General features: G+C 40.2%; 1 long non-coding RNA gene across 1 annotated transcript in view; it reads left to right on the plus strand.

The window, feature by feature from the left end:
- Positions 1–21,257, plus strand: part of LOC133048936 (uncharacterized) — a 144,671-nt gene that overhangs the window by 52,118 nt on the left and 71,296 nt on the right. Inside the window, exons 3-4 of the long non-coding RNA XR_009691155.1 lie at positions 3,618–3,772; positions 5,958–6,053. This is a non-coding gene — a long non-coding RNA (uncharacterized LOC133048936). The remainder of the gene's footprint in view (positions 1–3,617; positions 3,773–5,957; positions 6,054–21,257) is intronic.

Raw genomic sequence — 21,257 nt, forward strand, 5'->3', positions numbered from 1 at the left:
ACTAAAATCCTTTTTACAAGTAGATATATAAGTTTTTCAGTAGCTAAAATATAATTAATGTTAGTAGGATGCTTAGGATAGCTCACAAAGGCCTGTTGACTCTAGAAACTACTGTCTCTAAGACTGTAGTTTACATTTTTTAAATTATTTTTTCGATTATACCATAAGTTTCATGTGTATGATTTTGACTTCTGTATACACTACAGTGTCCTCACTGCCAAAAGTTTAGGTTTCATTTGTCATCATGCTATTGAGCCCCTTTATCCATTTGCCCTCCCATTAACTCTTCCCTGCTGGTAGCCACTACTCTGTTCTTTGTATCTATGTGTTTGTTTAGTTATTTATATTTTGAATATCCATGAAATCTCAAAGTTTTTATCTTTTTCCATCAGACTTGTTTCACTTGGCATAATATCCTCAAGTTCCGTCCATGTGTTACAAATGGCAAGATTTCACCTTTTTTAATGACTAAGTTGTTTTCCATTGTGTGGAAAACACATCTTTAATCTGTCAGCGGTCACTTAGGTTGTTTCCATGTTGTGGCTATTGTAATAATGCTGTGTGAACATAGGGGTGGATATTTTATTTTTTTGATTAGTGTTTTCACATTCTTTGGATGAATACCTGGAAGTGAAGTAGCTATGTTATATGGTAGATGCCATATACCTAATTGAAACAACCCAATTACAAAATGAGCAAAGGAACTGAATAGACATTTTTCCAAAGAAGAAATTAAGATAGACACATGAAAAATATTCAACATCACTAAGTATTAGAGAAATGCAAATCAGAACCACAATGAGATATCACTTCATGCCTGTTAGATTGGATATTATAAAAATGTCTACAAATAACAACTGTTGGAGAGAATGTAGAGAAGGGGGAACCCTCACACACCATTGTTTGGAATGTAAATTGTTGCAGCCACTGTGGAAATTTTTTTGAGATGCCTCAAAAAATTAATAACAAAACTAAAACAGTAGTTTCAAACCTTGAAATATACCAAGGCCCTGTGGCCCTTGAGAGAGACTTAGGGATATGGAAGGAAAAAGGACTCCAATTACTAGCAACTCCCAGAACTTTGTATAAGATGCTCTGACAGGTGTGTGGTCTGCCATTCTAACAGTGAGCATGGGGCTGGGAAGATGGGATGGAAGGGAGCCTTGGGGACCCTTTAGGGGAACAAGAGGCTCACAAGCCAGCTGTGAGGACTGGCTAGCATAAGTCCCCTTTCCTTTCTTCTGTGTATGTTCCTTTCGAAAGTGTATGCATTTAAGTAGAAGACACAGCTTACTCCACTGGAAGAAGACGTTTTTGCATCTAGACTACAGAAGTAGCTGTAGAATTTCTGCATAAACATTCCACCCTAAGAGAAAGAAGAAGCGATCCAAAGGTAGAAAGATTGGAATGAGCAGGGAAGTGAAGTCAGCTTATGGAGATGATGTTAGACACTGCTGGAGAGAAGGGTGAAAGGCACTCAGGGAATGAAGAGAGAGAAAAAACACAGGCTGATTGACTAAGGATGAGGGACATGAACTTTGTGCTAGTTCAATGACCAGATTTTCTGACAAATATTCCCAGAGCCCATAGCTCAGTAGAAGAGCCAGTTACTTTAGCTATACTTTTCTAGAAAATATGTTTTATTTTTAGGAAAGATAATCTGCTTGCAAAGTTAAGGAAAATCTGAAATCCTGAGTTTATCAAATTATATAAGCAATTACATGGCAATGAGTTGTTTTCGTGAAAGGAGGTAGTACACAGTGCTTTGAGAAAAGCTTTTTCAATTAAAATTCCAACAAAGAGGATTGCCTGAAATTAAGTCCCAGCATACTTTCCAAGGTGGCTCAGTGGTGAAGAATCCACCCGCCAATACAGGAGATGCAGGAGACACAGGTTCGATCCCTGGGTCAAGAGAAGGAAATGGCAAATCAGTCCAGTATTCTTGCCTGGGAAATCCCATGGACAGAGGAGCCTGACGGTCTACAGTCCATGGGGTCACAGAGTCAGACATGCCTTAGCAACTAAACAGCCAAAAAAAAAGAAAAAAACTTCCCAAAGAGTTTTACAGACACCACCCATGCCATGTGAAACACAGGAATTCTGATGAGAACACATTTTTTTTTTCAAGAATTCCTTGCCCTCCTTTCTTTCACTTGGGAGGTAGCCTCTTATTCATGTCTGTTGGAAGTAACCAGTGAACCAAACACTTGAAACCAATTTGCTAGTTTGTGAAGAGGTTATTGATTCTCACAGCGTGTATATACTTGGGGAACTTCATTGTTTAACTTTACATGTGGATGATTCCAGCTTTATGCTACTTTAAGTCAGACAGACTGGGTAAAGAAGGTAGATTCTCTTTCTTCAGTGGAGTTTTCAGGGGCGTTGAAAAATGTTTAACAGATCTGAGTACTGCCTTGAGTTTAAAATACTATATATGCTTCTCAGAAAATGTCTGATTAGGTGATAGAGTTTTTTTGTAAACATGTGCTTTTATTTCTGGGAGAGTTGGGAGGATGTTGGGAGAGAAATTGCCTGTGCGTTTTTGCCCAGTGCCAAGAAGAGAGTAGAAGTGATTGATAATACACCAAATTAAATAAATGTATTCAGGATCTTGTTTAAGAGATCAGTGCTTGAGCTGTTGGCAATTTACTGCTTTCAGAATTGCAAATCCCAAACAATGTTTTATTCATATTGTATAGCATTATTGGTCATATGTATTAAATTTGTTTTTGTTTTTTTTTGGTCATATGGGCATGTGAAATCTTAGTTCCCTGACCAGTGATTGATTCAAACCTGCACCCCATGCAGAGGAAGCATGGAGTTTTAACCACTGGACCACCAGGAAAGTCCCTTAAATTTGTATTTTTGAAGTAAAAAGCTTCCTCCATTCCTACTGGAAAGGAGAAACAGAAGGAGTATAGTATCAGTACACACAGACTCCCGGGATGATCTTAGGCTTGTTTTTCACTAATAAAAGTTTGGTTGAATATCAATAGTTAATGTTCAGCTCTGAGTGGATGAGAAAACTCAGCGTATTTGAGGTCAACACCTCTCCTGGGTGTTGTTGAGGAGTAGATGTAAGGTGGTGAAGCCACAAGCAGCTGAATGTTTCCCTTCAGATCCTGGAAGTGTGTGTCTTACCCTGCTGCAACCACTGGTCCCCTCCACTTTTTCCCTAGAAAGATTTTTATTGGTCCAGAGGAGGTTCATTCTAGCAGGGAGTCTGCCATTTTGAACCATGTGGCACAACCTTTGTAACAAGGAATGATTTATTGTTCCCAGCTGTCATTCATAAGATGACCATTATGAGCAAGTCTGCTGATAAATCCATGGCCATAAGGGAGGATTTTAATTTATGACAAGTAAAATCTCTTTCTGCTTCGTGTGAAGAGGCACATCTGACCTTATCTGTGTGGGTTTATGGTGGGAGACAGGCCCTATGGGTATTTATTGACTTGAACTGAGGGGTCTCTCTGGCATGTAGTTATGCTTCAGAAGTAAAACCTCCTAGGTCCTTATTTAGGGTGAGCAGTTGGTGAAGGAAAGCATCAAGTTAATATTTTTCTCAGACATCTGCATTTCCAACTGATTTAACTGACAAGTTGTTTCTCTTTCAGGCCCCACGATTGATACAGAGGACTGTCATATGAACCAGAGAGGGTACCTGAAACCAAAGAAAAGACTCTAGTGTGTAGCCAAAGGCATGCCTCCAGGGGTGAGAAGGAGCAGATATCTTGACAAACAGGGCATCAGACCAGCTGTGCGTGGTCAGGTGGGACCATGAGAAATATTTAATTCTCTGTGGTGATGACCTACACAGAAAACTCACGAGGGACATTGTCCCAACTTGAGGAACTTGTGTCAGAATTTTTCAAAGACTATATGGCAGGCACACCAGCCATGCAACTCACATAAACAAATGGTTCTATTTCAAAACTATTATACACTTTGGTGATGAGCAGTTTGGGAATCCATCTGCTGAATTTCTCCCAGAGAGTCACAAGTAACTCTAAGACGGAAGCCACTTTTAAGGTGTGAGATGTGTCATTTTTAGGTATTGGGCTTCCCTTGGGATTCTGTCTTCAGCCCGGTCTAGATCAGGTCATCTGGAACTGAAATTCTTCAGAGACGTAAGAACAGGGAGGAGTTATGATTGTGAAGGAGGATGCAGAGTGCACTGTGGCCTTTGCTCAAGCTTTAAAGGCTGGTGAGGACACTGGCAAAGTGATATTTTGAACATATGAACCGACTCGCCCCTCTGTACCCCTCTGGCGGCTCCTGTTGCCTTGACCTTTCCCATCAACCTCATTTGGGCATCTTTATTGTATCAGGGAAAAAAGGAGATTCACCAAAGAACTGGGGGGAGGGAAAGCTTTTGATTTTCCAAAGTCAAGACTCTAATGGCACTTGGCCTAGAAATGACAAGATAATTTGGACCGCAGCATCTTGCTTCAGAGAGAACATGCAGTTTTGCAGGTGTGCTGGAAGGAGGTGAGGAGAGGACTATATCTAGCAGAGGGGGATGAGCTCTTAGATGTTGGTGGGAGGTGAGGAGGAGGGAAGTAGGTGAGGGGGAGATGGGAGCAAAAGCTGCTGGCCCCTCTCTCTTCTGAGAAAGAGGCTTTGGCCCTGCTCCTCAGAGGGAAAGATCGTAACTACAGAAGCCCCAGATAGCTTGGGTTGTCATGACTTTCCAAGGAGAAACTTAGAGAGCCTGAGGCCACCTCAGGGAGTGGAGGGCACGCTGCACACGGCTGTTATATGGAGTCCTCTGTGCTCAAAAGTGCCTCCAGAGTATAATAAAGGACTCACAGCCTTCTATTGGCATCTAAACTGGGGACATTCTTGGAGGGACTGAGCCCTTAACTTGTGGGATCTGACTACTCCAGGAGATAGTGTCAGAATTGAATCCATTGTAGGACACCCAGGTGGTATCAGAGGACTGGCTCGTGTCAGGGAAAAAAACCCATGTGTTTGGGGTTGAAAATGTTGTGAGTAAAAATAGTTCAGACTTTTTGACATCTTCCCTGTTTTCCAAGGCACAATGCACATTTTACCTGTTCCCAGGCATCTTCCCAGACCTCTCAGTTATTATTTTATCTATCTTTGTGTTCTTATAGCACTTCACCTATTCATTACCCCTCTTTATCAAAGTCAGCCTTGTACTGTGGGTTAAGTTAGGGTCAGCTGCTGGCTATGAACCCCAGAATTGTTCTGTCTTCTGTCCTAATAGCACCTCCCATGAATTCAGCATCCGAGACTGGCAGGTATTTTGGTGCCTGGTAAAGAGTAAAGCCTCAATACATATTTGTTAACCTAAATTGAATTTAAGATTCTAGAACAAATAGTGAAACATGAGACAGATCCTTGAAGGAAGATTTCATTGGTTGTATCTTTGATTCCCTTACTGTCTTTCTTCTTTGTCCCCAACACTTGATTTCAGATTTTTTTCCCAACATACAAAACATTTTAAAGAATCATTTAGAGTATACCCATTTAACACCACCTATTTTCTATAATATATGTTCCATTATATGTATGTATCTATATTTGTTTACATAGTATTACTTTTTTATCTATCCATCTAGCCATCCTTCCTTCCCTGCATCAATCTAAATTATGTTTTCCTCACCATCTTTCACATATAACCAATGTGTGAGAGACCTTCAACTCTGGGATCAGATCTGAGATTCACTCCTGGATTTGGCCCTTACTCATTGCCTGGCCCTGTGGGTGATGCTTACCCTGCATCTTCTTCCCCCTGTGTAGTCAACAAGGGGCCACTGAAACCTGTTTCATGGTTGTGGTGAGGAGTAAATGAGATGATGTAGATAAAGGGCCAGGCACAGAGTATGTGTTCAGTACATAGACGTAAGAGAAAAAGTACAGTGTCAATATTTATTTCAGCCATCAGCATTGACTTGCAATGATTTGTATCTCTGTGTTCTTGCTTGTAGCCTCTGATTTGGGCCCAAAAGGAAAAGAAAATCAGAGGAGACAGTGACTCTCAGACTCTTCCTTGTTAATGAGCAAGAGTTCCCTGGATCCAAGAGGTAAGTGAGAGGTGATCTGTGTTTTAGTGTGGAAACTGCATTCTGAGTTCTTTGGGCCAAAAAGGCCATGGAGTCAACTGCAGAATCACTGCTTACCTACTTTTATCCACACAAGATGGGGGATCTTCACACTCACCTAAATTCAGTAGAACCTTTGCTAAAAATGGAGATGATTGGGAGAGAATGTCTCCCAGTGGGACTCCCTGAAGGCCTGAAAACCATTTCCTGAGCCCTTTGGTGCAGGGATGTGTGTATTTCCTGAATGTCGGCCCATACGAGTTCAGTCTTCCACTCTCAGGTGACAGACTGTCCTCAAATCAGGGAACCAGAATTATGCCCAGATCATCTTGCTCCTGAAATGGCCCTGGAAAGCTGTAGCTAAAGAGTGGAAGACACGATCTCCTTCCCTGTGGCATGTCAGCGCTGGAGTTTGTTGCAAGATTGGAAAAAGGAAATCTCATCCTCTGTTTCCAGCATGTGCTCCCACCATGCATATCCCCAGTCATCACAAAGCCCTTCATACCCCTTAGTTTAAACATGATGAATATAGGCTGGTATGAATATTATGGTTCAAATGAATAAAACTGGCCTGCCCATATGAATTGGTTTTTACTGAACACTTAAGAGTGGGGCTCTTGGTTTCAAATTTGTGTTGGTGTTTGTTGAAAGAATTATCCTTGTATGAATGAGAAAGTGAAAATGCCTGATGTCCTCTTCATAATTTCCAACCTAGATGATGTACCACATTACTCTGGAGCTCTGTTAAAAATACAAGTGTCTCCTTCCCCTCCGCCCCCCCCCAGATTCCACTCCCAACCCCAAGAATCTGAGTCAGTGGTAGGTCTTGGGATAGCCCACTGGAATCTACATTTTAAAAATCTCTACAAAGTATTTTATTTCACAGCAAGACCTAAGAGCTATGTCTTTACTGTAAAGCTTTATAGTGCTGCTCAATAAAAACAGGGAGAGATGAAGTGTGTCTTCTTTTGAGATGCAAAATCTTACCTGACCTTTTCATTTTTGCTTTGTGTTCTATCAGTTGATGGGCATATGATGGAAAACTAACTAAAATGTGAAGATGGGGAATACTTCCAAATTAGATGAAGTTGGGCATAAAATAGAAATAAGGACAACCCAGGAGAGTACTTGAAGAGACTCTCAGCTACAGAAGCAAGAGCTGGCAGAGGTTACCATGGCCAATAAGGAAAGCTGGCAGGGGATTAGTAGGCAAAGGGCATAACCTAGGACCAAAAAGTAGACAGGGAGGTGGAATTACTGTGTGTTATCCCAAGCCTCCATATGTCACGTTTTAACATCCCAGGCATCTGTTGGCCAGGTTCCAGCTGGGATGGAGCTGTCATTGCCTACGCAGAGGAAATTTTGTTGTTATTCTTGGTGGCTTAACTAGAAGGCACTTCCTCATTGTTTCAGTCAGCAGATAACTTAAGGACTATTTGAACAAAGAATAAAATCCTAGTCGTTTTAAAAACTTATTCTTGTCATTTGCTGGTTAGGTCAAAAAAGCAAGAACGTCAAAACCTTCAGATCAAGTGTTAGTTGCTTGGGAGAAAATTCCAGAGATAATAGTGGAATGCTTTTAAAAGAAATACTGCATTCTCAATGTTCTTGATGACAAAGATACTAATATCACGTGAAGATGGGAACAAATGTGACAATTTTGAGTAGGCCCAGGAAAGTGGGGATTGAAATGTGAAAAAGTTTGAGGTATAGTTAATTAGTAGCATTTTTTTCTCTCTTTAATGCTATATAATAGTGATGCATCTTATAATCAGTGGTGTCTTTTCATCAGTTCAGTTCAGTTCAGTTGCTCAGTCGTGTCCGACTCTTTGCGACCCCATGAACTGCAGCACACCAGGCCTCCCTGTCCGTCACCAACTGCCGGAGTTTACCCAAACTCATGTCCATTGAGTCTTATTTTATTCAAGTATAGTTGATTTACAACTTTGTATTATTTTCTGCTGCACAGTGAAGTTACTTATTCATTATGGCTATCATGTGATATTGAATATAGTTCCCTGTGCTATGCAGTAGATCCTTGTGTTTATCCATCCTATAGATAATAGTTTGCATCTGCTGATCTCAAACTCCCTATTTATCCTTTCCTCACTCACCCCTACCTTTGTAACCACAAATCTCTTCTCTATGTTTGTGAGTCTGTTTTATAGACAAGTTTGTGTCCTATTTTAAATGCTACATGTAAGTAATATCACATGGCATTTATCTTTCTAACTTACTTCACTTAGCATCATATCTCTAGGTTCATCCATGTTGCTTCAAACGCCATTATTTAAATGGCATTATTTTTAAGGGACTTCCCATGGGGCTCAGCAGTAAAAGAATCCATCTGCCAATGCCAGAGATGCAGGAAACATGGGTTTGATCCCTGGGTCAGGAAGATCCCCTGGAGCAGGAAATGGCAACTCACTCCAGTATTCTTGCCTGGGAAATCCCATGGACAGAGGAACCTGGGAAGCCCCAGTCCATAGGGTTGCAAAGAGTCAGACATGAGTGAGCATGCATGCATGCATTATTTTTTATGGCTAAATAGTATTCTGTTGTATATATGTACCACATCTTCTTTATCTGTTCATCTCTTGATGCACATTTAAGTTGTTTCCAAGTCTTTGCTGTTGTAAATAGTGCTGCTATGGACATAGGCATGTATGTATCTTTTTGAATTATATTAAATAGTTTTGTCTAGACATATACCCAGGAGTGGATTTTTAGATCATAGGGCAACTCTGTTTTCAGTTTTTTGAGGAATCTCCATACTGTTCTCCATAGTGGCTGCTCCAATTTACATCCTCACCAACAGTGTAGAAGGGTTCCCTTTTCTCTATACCCTCTCCAGCATTTATTATTTATAGATTTTTTTGTGATGACCATTCTGACTGGTGTGAGGTGATACCTCATTGTAGTTTTGATTTGCATTTCTCTATCAATGATGTTGATCATCTTTTTATGTGCATGTTGATCATCTCGATGTCTTCTTTGGAGAAATGTATGATTAGGTCTTCAGCCCATTTTTTTTTATTGGATTTTTTTTTGTCTGTTATTGGGTTGTGTGAGCTATTTGTGTATTTTCAAAATTTTTTTTTAAAGACTTAAAAAACTTTTTTATTGATAAAAGCAGAGAATGAGTTAGTTGATTCAAGAAATAGTTGCAAAAATAGAAAATGAAAATTATAATTGACAGTCACTTTATGGGCCCACATAATAGCTCCAAATTAAATAAATAGGTGGAAATAAGTTGATAATTGGCTTAAGTCTTCAGACTGGTTTCTAAGGTATTTTCCAGACACCCCAAAATGGTAGTTAGAACTGCAGAAGTAACTACTTGATAACTTCTCTCTATAAATGATTATACCCTAGGATAGTTAATACCCAGTTTGATCTCTGACTCAACCTTATAGTTAATGCTAGTATGAGCTGACTCTTAGCAACTAAAATGTATTTTCAAAATTAAACCACGTTGGTTGCATCATTTTCAAATATTTTCTCCCAGGCTGTAGGTTTTCTTTTCTTTTTATTTATGCTTTCCTTTGCTGTTCAAAGGTTTGTGAGTTTGATTAATACCCATTTGTTTATTTTTGCTTTTGTTTCTTTTGCCTTGAGACTGACATAAGAAAACATTGGTATGATTTTTGTCAGAATGTCTTGCCTGTATTCTCTTCTAGGAGTTTTACTGTGTCATGTCTTATATTTAAGTCTTTAAGCCATTTTGAGTTTATTTTTGTGTATGATGTGAAGGTGTGTTGTAACTTCATTGATTTACATGTTGCCGTCCAACTTCCCCAGCACCACTTGTTGAAGCGATTGTCTTTTTTCCATTGTATATTCTTACCTCCTTTCTTAAAGATTAATTGATCATAGGTGTGTGGGTTTATTTCTGGCCTGTCTGTTCTGTTGATTCATATGTCTGTTTTTGTGTCAATATCATGCTGTTTTGATTGCTGTAGCTTTGTAGTATTATCTGAAGTCTAAGAGAGTTAGGCCTCCTCTTTCTTTTTTTCCCCTCAGGAGTGGCAATTTGGGGGTCTTTTATGATTATATTTTATACATTTATATACATTTTAGGATTATATTATATATAAAATATACATTATATATATACATATATATATACACATACATATATACATATATATATAATATACATTTTAGGATTACTTGTTGTAGTTCTGTGAAAAATGTCATGGGTAATTTGATAGGGATCACATTAAATCTGTAGATTGCCTTGGGTAGTTTAGCCATTTTAACAATGTGAAATCTTCCAAGAGCATGGGATATCTTTCTATTTCTTTGCATCATCTTCTTGTTCCTTTATTAATGTTCTATAGTTCTCAGCATATAAATCTTTCACCTCCTTTTCAGGTTTTCCTAAATATTTTATCTTTTGATATGTAATTTTAAAAGGTATCGGGTTTTTCACATTCCCTTTCTGATATTTCATTGTTAGTGTAAAGAAATGCAACCAATTTCTGTGTGTTAATCTTGTATCCTACTACTTGCTGAATTCATTTATCAGTTCTAGTAGTTTTTGTGTGGAGTCTTTAGGTTTTTCTGTGTATAGTACCATGTCATCTGCATAATGACAATTTTACCTCTTCTCTTCCAATTTGGATACTTTTTTTTGATTGCTATTGCTAGGACTTCCAATACCATGTTTAAAAGAAATGGTGAGCATGAGTGTCCTTGTCTTGTTTCAGATTTTAATGGGAAGGCTTTCAGCTTTTTACTGTTGAGTGTTATATCGGCTGTGGGTTTGTCATAAATAGCTTTTATTATGTTGAGGTATGTTCCCTCTAAATCCTCAGTGATATCTTAGATTCAGTGTGATGTGGTGTTTGTGTTGGTCTTTACAAAGAAGAATATTTAAGAAAATTCTGTAAATAATATCCTGAAAAAAAGCATATATAAAATTATAGAGAGGAGTCCAGGGAATCACAGACCTTGTATGTCTAATTTCCTTAAAAGAATCTCTCTCTGAAAAAAGAGAGAAAGCCTCCATATATTTAAACAACAGCCATATTTTAAAAGAAAAGAAGCTGGATTTCATTAAAAAGGAATGATTCCTACTTCATTGGAATTTGTCTGGAGAACTAAGTAGGCCCATGAACAGGAACTGACAGATGGACCCAGGTAGGCTTCCAAAATGTTTTTGTAATAGAGCAGTTGTTCATTGTCTCCTCTTGGGTTCAAGTACCCCTGAGGAGCAATCATTTTCTCTATAGTTGATGCCTCACAGTAGAATGCTTCAAGACCATAATCCACAAGTCCCATACCTCTTTCATTTGCTGCCCCTTTGAATATCTCAAATTAGCTTACATATAAACCTCACTTGGCTCTTCCTCAGGCTAAACATTTCTCTTCAAAGATATACTATAATCTCTTCTCTTGAGACCTTTCTCTCCTCCAGTTTCTCCTCTGAATCCCCTCCAATCTGTCCATATCCCTTATAACTAGGTGGGTCACAGTTTTGCCCAGGAGACATTTCCCAGACCGATTTATCACCTGCAAACCCTTTTTCCAGACTTATTTATCACCTGCAAACCCTTTTATTCTGAAAACTGTCCTGACTAGGATATTATCATATATGGCCAACCTACTTACAGCTGAATGTGCTACCTAAGGGTGGGCTGGGGAGCAAAAATGAGAGCAGGGCTTTCACTGTCCTCCATCTTGGTTCTTGACACGCGCAGTCAAGGGGATGTGTTCGTGACACGTGAGTCACACATTACACCGTTGCCTCCTATGAAGCTTGTGGTTGATGGTGCCTCTCAAAGCCATGCTTTCCTATACAGTGCTGATTCTGGTGATTCCATGGCATTTGTTTCTACAAAATTTCATGGTGTTAGAAGTCAACCCATTGTCCAGTCTGTTGAGAACTTTGTCATACAAAATGCTATCTTATTCCTTCCAACATCCAGCTATCGGAAGATGTAATATTGCTTTTCTGTATCATTATCTAGGCTCTTGATTACAATTGTTCATAGGATAATCTTGTGGCATATCACCTCTTTCCAGTTTTACCTTTGTTTGCATCCTGGGGTCATTTAACCTCACAAACTCACTTAATCGTATTATCATGTAGGCCATGTATTTCTTCCTTTTGAATGTTAGTATTCTGGAAGAACTTAGTGAATGCCTCTGAAACTTCATGTCTTTTCCTAATCTATGCATCTAGGTCTTGGACCAGAAAAAAGGAAAGTGAAAACAGAGTTAAATCTAATGTGACTTCTTAGTGCACTTCTTGTTAGCCCCCATGGGGCCCTGCAAATGTTGACTGACACATAGACTACTAGGTCAGCCCTCCATGAATATTTGTTGACCCAGGCACAATTTTTCATTGGGAAACAAGCAGAAGATCTTGTTCTTGGCTCTTGCTGTGAGAAAAAACAAAACAAAACTGATTTCTTTACACCTGTCAAGGACATCTGCTTTGGGAAGTCCCACACACAGCTTCAGTCCACACCAGAGTATGAATTGACTATTTGCTAATCATGTAAATATTATTGCTGAAATGAAAACATGATTGAGGCTGGAAGTATGAACCAAATGCAGAAAGTGCCAGCTCTTTAACGTAAGCAATTAATTAAGCATCATCTTTAAGTCTGGTGATAGGTCCCAGGATGTTAATCAAATCAAATATCACCAGCTGCAGAGAGAACAGGCTTTCAGGAAGCATTTCCTATACCGAGGGGGAGGTGGCACTGAAATGGACTTCCTGAGGCTCCAATAGCTAAGGACACCTATAGGGGGATGGCTGTAAACTGCTTTGTGGGCACATCTGTAACAGATCAGATAAGCAGTATGTGCAGTCAGCTGAAATGGTGGAAACAGCCCATATTTGGAAGCCAGACAGGGCTGGGTTCACCTCTGGGTTCTGCTTGTGTTTTAACCCTGGAAAATCACGTGATCTGTCTGAGCCTTAGTTTCTTCAGCTTTAAAATGGAGATGACAGCACCTATCTTATAGGGCTTTTGTACAGGTAAGAAAGATGGCAATGCCCCGGCCGCAGAGAGGGTTCTGTATGGTTACTGCTAATGACTGAGTGACTTCTGGTGCCCACTCTGCTGCTGAAATCTCTTGTTTGACCTTGGACATAGCCTCAGCCTTTTAGAGCTTGCACTTCTCCAGCTCTGAAGAGGTGGAAGTGTACCAGATGGTGTTCCAAGGATAAAAACCCATCATTCTGTGACAGGGATGGGAATGAGGGTGATTTTGTGATAAGCAGAGTGAGGCAAGGGGTAGATGCACTGATCCATGAGACGGTGGCCTGGTCACCAAGGGTGACATCCCACAGGGCCTTCATTTCCCCGCTCTGATCACCTCCTTACCCCCGGAGCAGGCTGGAGGCCACTGGAAATGAGCTATCATCTCACCAAGGGCCCTCGCCACCACACCTGCCTGGCTGTCATCACAGGCAGGGGCTCATGGTGGAGCATGTTTGTGCAGGGCGGAGAGATGCTCAGCTCCATGACAAGGGCATCTTGAAGTGGTTTTATAAAGTGGAGAAGGTCTGCCTTAAACACTCTGGGTATTTAAAATAACATTTTTTTTTTTTTTGCCTTTTTTTCCCCTTTATTGCAAATTAGTACATGGTCACTGCTAAAAACTATGAACACACAATAGTTTAAAGCAATTACCATGAATTAACCTTCTATGTAAGTTCCTTCTAGTCATTTATATGCAAAACACAATGACCTCACGGCATCACCCTATCTTGTAATACACTTCTCTGGGTATCTTTCCTCCTTCCTCATAACTGCTGTTTTAATGCTGTGTTACTGATTTCTGTTAATACAATGGGCTTCCCTGGTGGCTTATATGTAATCTGCCTGTAGTGTAGGAGACCCAGTTTCACTCCCTGGGTTGGGAAGTTCCCCTTCCCGAGAAGGAGAAGGAAATGACTACCCACTCCAGTATTCTTGCCTGGAGAATTTCACAGACAGAGGAGCCTGGTGGGCTACAGTCCTTGGGTTTGCAGATTCAGATAAGACTAACACTTTCTTTCTTACATTAGTGCTGTTTTAAGTTTTACTGATTTCTGTTAACATAGTAGTGCCTTGGTTATTTAGCAGAGGTCTCCAATATGGGATGCTTGCTTCTCAGGCACATGTAAGATAATCTATCATGAAGAAAATTTCAGAATTCCTATTTATACTTTCATTTCTCCTTTTTAAAATTGTATGTATGTGTATAATTCATAATATATATGAGTCTGGAGGAGACAATTCAGAGCTGGGATGATGGCTCAAGAATGCCATCGGGGACTGAAGTGCTTTCCAACTTTCTGCCCTTCTGTCTTCCATGCAAGCCTTTGCCTTCTGGCTTGCAGCCTCACATTTGCAAGGTGGCTGCTGCACATCTAACCTTTACACCCACATTCCAGGCAGGAATACTGGGAAAGAATAAGGGTAAGTGATTTTCTCCTAGTGAGAAATTTCTCCTTTGCTGTTTATTCAGAAAGGCATGTTTTCCTTCACATTGGTCAAATGAGAAAGTTGAGAAATGGAAAAGTTGAGCTTTTTAGCCTATTTGACAAAGGAAGTCAAGGGCATGGGAAACTGTGGATTGTGTAGAGGTATATAGTCCATAGAGTCTGCCACAGTGTGTCTCCCCAGAAACACACACACACACAAACAGCTTTGCCAGGTAATTCCAGGGAGTTTCTCTAAGTGGGAAGTACGAGGGGAGCCACTCAGTAGGGCCAAACTGAAGAGAGCAGCTCCAGCGGATTCTCAACTCGGCCCAAAGCCAGGGAGCGTGAGAGAAGCAATTGGTGGGGAGAAGATAGAAGTCAAAAGATAAAGTGAAACTCTGTGAGTGGGAGGGTAGAGAAAGCAGAGCGGCATTGAAGGCTATAAGCACCAGACATGGTACTAACAGTGAAAAAGACATACAGTGGTGAAGAGAGGGGGAGAGAATGATAAAGCAATACCACAGTTGGGAACAGAGAAACTCTTGTAAGCATCTGAAGTTTAAGGGAGTCTGCTGCTCTAGAGGACCAGAAGTCACCTGTCCAGTGGGGTCTGTGGGTGGCGAAGGTGGTGGTGATGGAGGACATCATTCAGTGAAAAGTTGGACCAAGTACTATGAACTGTGGAGTCACAAGGCATTCATTAGAAATTCAGGGGTGTTCTCCAGAAGGTCTGGTGACTTGGAGATTCGAAGTCTGATAGGGAACAGTCCAGCAAGATAAAAGTCAGCTCTGTAGAAGGTTGAAATGTGGTGTTAAATTAGATTTTATAAATGATTTCTAGTGGAGTTTATGATGGCAATTTGCCTACAGATTTGTAGTCAATTCCCTACAGATTTGGAGGATCTGATCACGATGTTTGAGATTATACACATTGCCAATAACATACACACAAGCAGCAAAATAATTAGCATTGTCCCTGAGACCATCCTATAGGACCCATGACAGACTTTCCGCAGTTGGGTAAAGTATAGATCCTTCTAGTATCTTTGGGCCACTGTAAATTGCGGAAGCCAAAGATTTTTAAGAATAACACAAATGTTGAGTGCCTTGGTGAATCAAAGGATATCATGCTGGATAATAAGTTTTTTCTTTTTTTTTAAAAGGGAACTATGTAGCTGACAAAGAATTCATTGACTTTTCTGGGGGGAGAAATACTTGATTTCTGAACATAGTCTATATCCTGAACAGTTTCCTAGAGATGATGTAACTGATTAATTTTTATAAAGCACTCCAAGTGTCACATAGTAAGTTTTGGTGTTTCCAAGTGCCTAAAGAGGTAAGCAATTTAAATGAGCTTAAGATTTTTACCTGTATCTGACCTGGAGGCCCACCTAGGAAAACTGTAAATTTGAGGTTCTGGGTAAAGAGTGGTTTTAAGGCTGAGCTCCTGGAGTCAGACAACATAGACTGGGATCCCAACTTCATCATTTGTCAGTTGTGTGACTTGGAAGCAAGTAATTTCATGTCTTTGCCTTCATTTCCTTATCTATAAAGTGGGGATAACCACTTTATAGGATGGTTTAGAGGATTAAATGGGATGATCTGTATAAAGCTCACCACACATGGCACATTGCGAACACTTCAGACACACATGGATGGATAACATTTTCTTCCTAATTAGTTCCATACTTTAAAATTTTTACATTAGTACCATGAGTTCACCTAGAGGTAAGAACCCTTGTTTATTGTCAGCTCATTGTGAAGATCAGCATTAATTCCTATCAAGGTGTTCACCATCTTTTGTGCAGGCATTGAAATTACCTAATATTTAAAAGTGATCAGACTTCTGGGTTTAAATCCCCACTTAATAGCTTCAAGACTTTGAAAAGTTGCCTCACCTCTTTGGGCCTCAGTGGCCTTAGTTGTAAAATAGGGATTCTGTGTAGTTTAATTGAGTTAATAGAAATGAAGTGCTCAAGGCTGCCATTGTCATTGACTCTGCTGTTAACCAAGTATTTTCCAGAAAAGAACATGAGTTGAGAGGTGATATCCCAAAGTGGTTTTCTTCATCGTTTAAAGGTTTATTTGCTTATTTAGTTGGTTGTCCTGGATCTTAGTTGTGGCATGTGGGCTGCGGAGTGTGTGGGCTTCAGTAGCTGTGACACACAGGCTTAGTTTCTCTGCAGCATGATTCCAAACCAGGGATTGAACCCACATCCCCTGCATTGCAAAGTGGATTATTAACACTGGGACCATCCAGAGAAGTCCCTGGTTTTCTTCATCTTGTAAATAATATACTGAATTTTCAGATTCATAATATTTAAGATGAAATTTTGAAGGATGTCTTCATCAGAAATCTTTTTTTTTTTTTTTTTTTCATAGCCAAACATTTAAAGGGCTTCCCTGGTGGCTCAGATGGTAAAGAATCTGCCTGCAATGCAGGAGACCTGGGTTCCATCCCTGGGTTGGGAAGATCCCCTGGAGGAGGGCATGGCAACCCACTCCAATATTCTTGCCTGGAGAATCTCCATGGACAGAGGAGCCTGGCGGGCTACAGTTCATGGGCTCACAAAGAGTTGGACACGACTGAGCAACGAAGCACACAAACATTAAAAACAAAGTGAACATCTACACAGACAGAGATGACAAACATAAGGCCTGCCCCACCTGACACCCAGGGCTGTGGCAGACCTTACTTATCCATCATGGCACTTTTATCTACTGAATTTATATTTACCTTTGCATTTTTCTCAACACGATACTCTACACAATCATTGCTAATTTGATTGGTGTTATGTGAAATCCATCCTTTTTCTGGTACTATGTCTTCAGAAGTATTATTTTCCTTGGAGGATAAAGAATTGGTAAGTTTTTAAGTAAACCCCTTCTACTAAAATTCTATTTGTACTCTTAAATGATGAGATGATCCTCTCTCAAACCCTTGAGTAAGCAAGGTGAGTTATATAAAAGAGAGTGGACAGTCAGCTGGCAGGATCCACAATCTATTATCTGTGCTGCTTTGGAAGATGCTGCTAAGACAGATGACATTGACACCTGCAATTATAAAAAAAATTTTCTAGAGTCTGAAGAAATCATCTGGAATATGACTACTTTTTCAGTTGACTCAGTAAATAATGTTCTGGAAAGACAGCCAGGTTACACTGTCTGGTATATCACACAGCTGGGCATCATAAGAGAAAGTCATTAGATGCAAATAACTCAGTCTAAAGATGTTTCCTACATGTTGATTGGCATGTTTGTCTGTGAGGGCTGCCATAACAAAATACCACAGACTGGGTAGCTTAGATAACAGAAATTTATTTTCTTGCAGTTCTGAAAGCTAGAAGTCTGAGATCAAGGTATTGTCAGGTTTGATTTCTCCTGTGGCCTCTTGCCATGGTGTGCAAATGACTACCTTCTTGCTGTATCATCACCTGACCTTTTCCTGTGTGTGCCCTTCCTGCTTGATGTCTTTCTAGTCTTATACGGTGACAAGCCACATTGGTGTAGGACCCCCACATTTATGACCTCATTTACCTTGGAGATCCAACCAGTCCACACTGAAGGAAACCAGTCTTGGATATTCATTGGAAGGACTAATGCTAAAGCTGAAACTCCAATAGTTTGGCCACCTGATGCAAGGAACTGACTCATTGGAAAAGACCCTGATTCTGGGAATGATTGAAGGCAGGAGGAGAAGGGGACGACAGAGGATGAGATGGTTGGATGGCATCACCGACTCAATGGACATGAGTTTGAGCAAGCTCTGGGAGTTGGTGATGGACAGGGAAGCCTGGCATACTGCAGTCCATGGGGTCACAAAGAGTCAGACATGACTGAGCAACTGAACTGAACCTTCTTAAAGGCTACCTCTCCAAATACAGTCACACTGGAGGTTAGGGGCTTTAGCATATGCATTTTGGGGGACTTGATTCAGTCCATAACAATTGGTTTGTACCCATATAACTAGATTCTATAGCATCTTATGATCCCTGCATTGTTACTTATACTTGTCATTGTGTGACTCTAGTTCTGCCAGAAAGGATAGTAGTGCTAGTTATGTGCTACAGAAATAAGGAAATGTGTGCTCACTTTAGAAAAATTTCTCTCTGTTGCAAATCAACAAAAAAGATACATCATTGGAAAATGGGCAAATATGTGAGAGTCAAAATTCACAGAAAGAAAAAAATACAAAAAATAAAGAATATTAACAAATGCTCAAACTCATTGTTTAGTTGCTCAGTTGTGTCTGACTCTTTGAGACCCCACGGATTGTAGTCTGCCCGGTTCCTCTGTCCATGGGATTGTCCCGGCAAGAATACTTGTGTGGGTTGCCATTGTCTCCTCCAGCACGTCTTTCTGACCCAGGGATTGAACCCACATCTCTTGCATCTCCTGCATTGCAGGTGGGTTCTTTACTGCTGAGCCACCAAGGAAGCCCATTCAAACTCATTCGTTGACAGAAAAATGCAGGATAAATTGAGACATCAGTTTGCTTGCACTAGACTGGCAAATTTAGGATAATGCCAAGTGTGTGAGGTATGGGACCATGGGAACCCTGACGCACTGCTAATGGGACTATCAACTGGTGTAGAAACTCTGCAGAGGGCTCTAATGGTGACAGCAAATTAGGTCGAAGTATACTTCTTGACCCAGTAAATCCACTCCTGGGTACATATCAAGGATGACTTCTCACAGAGTTCATGAAGGTCCTGTATGAGTAAGGTGGCAAGGCATTTTAGCTTGTCTGGGACAGTTAAAGTGTACATGTGCTGTCCTGGTGGAATTATGACTAGCACACTTTGTTTCTCAAAAGCATTCACCCCATGTACAAGGATTGTCTTCACAGTATTTTTGTGGCATGGGGGATTGGAGGCAGTTTTGGGTAGTAAGAGGCAGGAAGTGTTTGGTTTGTGCTATTCAGCAGAGAGAAGTAACAGACTAGATGTACCCAGAGTAAAATATATGAACCTTGAAAACATAGTGCCGGATGAAAAAAGAAAGAGATTGACTTTTACAACAACAATATTTATATACCGTTAAGATTCACATATACAAAACTGTGTTTTATAAGGACACATACCAACAAAAGGGCATGCATAGAGCACATGAAATGGTTGCCTTGGGACAGGTAAGGAATAGCAGTAGGATATAGGGAGAAGAAGAAAAAAAATATGAGCAGTCTTTTGAAGCCAAAGATAATAATGAACCTTGGAGAAGTATGATTAACTTAGCCAGAGTGTCTGAAACGGAAAAAGAAGAGTTCTAGCAAAATAGATACAATTGAATTGTTAAAAGTGTCTAAAATCATATACATTTCTTGAGAAATTGGCACTTATTTGTTTGCTTATTTATTCTCTGAAGCTCTGAAGAGTGTTTAATCTGCTTATGTAAGTATCTTAAATAGGACCAAAAAAACCATAAAAATAATTCAGGGAAGTGGAATGGTGAGTATATAGAAAAGATAAGGCAAATTCAGGTGTGGGGTTACTATCCAAAATTCACACCTGAAGTCCTATAGATTTATTAGAGATGGGTCTCAGATTTGGCACCACACTATGGAGATGTCCTCCTTAGGCATCCACATTATCTGTAGTAACAGCCACCACAAAACCACTCAAGTACTAAGAAGCAGCCCAACTATTTCCCATCCTGAGATCAGAGAGAAATTTCTCCCTTGGGCTGTCCTAAGAAGGGTACTGTGTAATGGAATAGCGGCCTAGAAAACGAATTTCTATGGAAAGACTCATTCCAAAGCGTGTCAGATACCTAAATGCTAATTTGCTCTAACAGGGTTTGGGCTCCTTGCATTTCTGCACAATATCTAGGTTTCAGTTCTGAAAGAGCTGAGGAACCGTTCCTGCTGTTACAGGAAACCTGTGGTCCACAGACATTTGGGCTCTTCCACTGAATTATGAACCAACAGGGCCAGAAATTTCCAGTTATTATAGCAATGGCTAATGAAAGCAAAAAGTAAATGATTCTTCTTCCAGATTTCAGAGTGCTGTTGTCTTGATACCCCTGAAGAAGAGGTGGGAGATGAAGAGAGAATGTTTTCCTCTATCTTTCCCTGTGTCAACTTTAGCAGAATTAAATTTTTATTGACTAAACACCTAACATAGTAATTATTGTAGAGACTATAGAAAATAAATCCATTATGTGGAAGTGGGTGTCACCAGAAGAGTGAAATCAGCAAAAAGCAGTACAGAATGGGAAGGGTTAGTGGCAGGCACCCGCAGAAAAAGTCCTGTCTGAGAGGTAATCTCCAAATAGACGTTTGAGGGGTATGGGCGGGGCAGGAGAAGGAAAAGGGCAGTCTGGTGTTCTGATACATTCTGGGTTTGGAGCAACTGATCAAGTTCTTTTGAGCTTGATTGAAACAACCCGTGAACACTATCCAGTTAGATTTAATTATGTATTTATCAAGTGACCTCTGCTTATTAATTCAGGTTTTGAGAGCCTGAAAAAGGGAGGTATGGAATATTGATGACAAAATAGCTGTAGTGATTTCCTTTCCTATATCATGTATGTGACTTTGTGATTCATTCCATTAGTAGGTGAAGACTGTTTCTCCACACCTTGAATCTAGGCTGGCTTTGTGACTTGTTTTGGCCACTAAAATGTGGTAGAATTGGTAGTATACCAGTTTTACGCATAGATCAAATGTGTGCGTGTATCTGTGTCCTACTCTTTGTGACCCCAGGGACTGTAGCCCACCAGGCTCTTCTGTCCATGGGATTTCCCAGGCAAGAACACTG

This window comes from Dama dama, chromosome 29 (genome assembly GCF_033118175.1).
Source record: "Dama dama isolate Ldn47 chromosome 29, ASM3311817v1, whole genome shotgun sequence".
Classification (NCBI taxonomy): domain Eukaryota; kingdom Metazoa; phylum Chordata; class Mammalia; order Artiodactyla; family Cervidae; genus Dama; species Dama dama.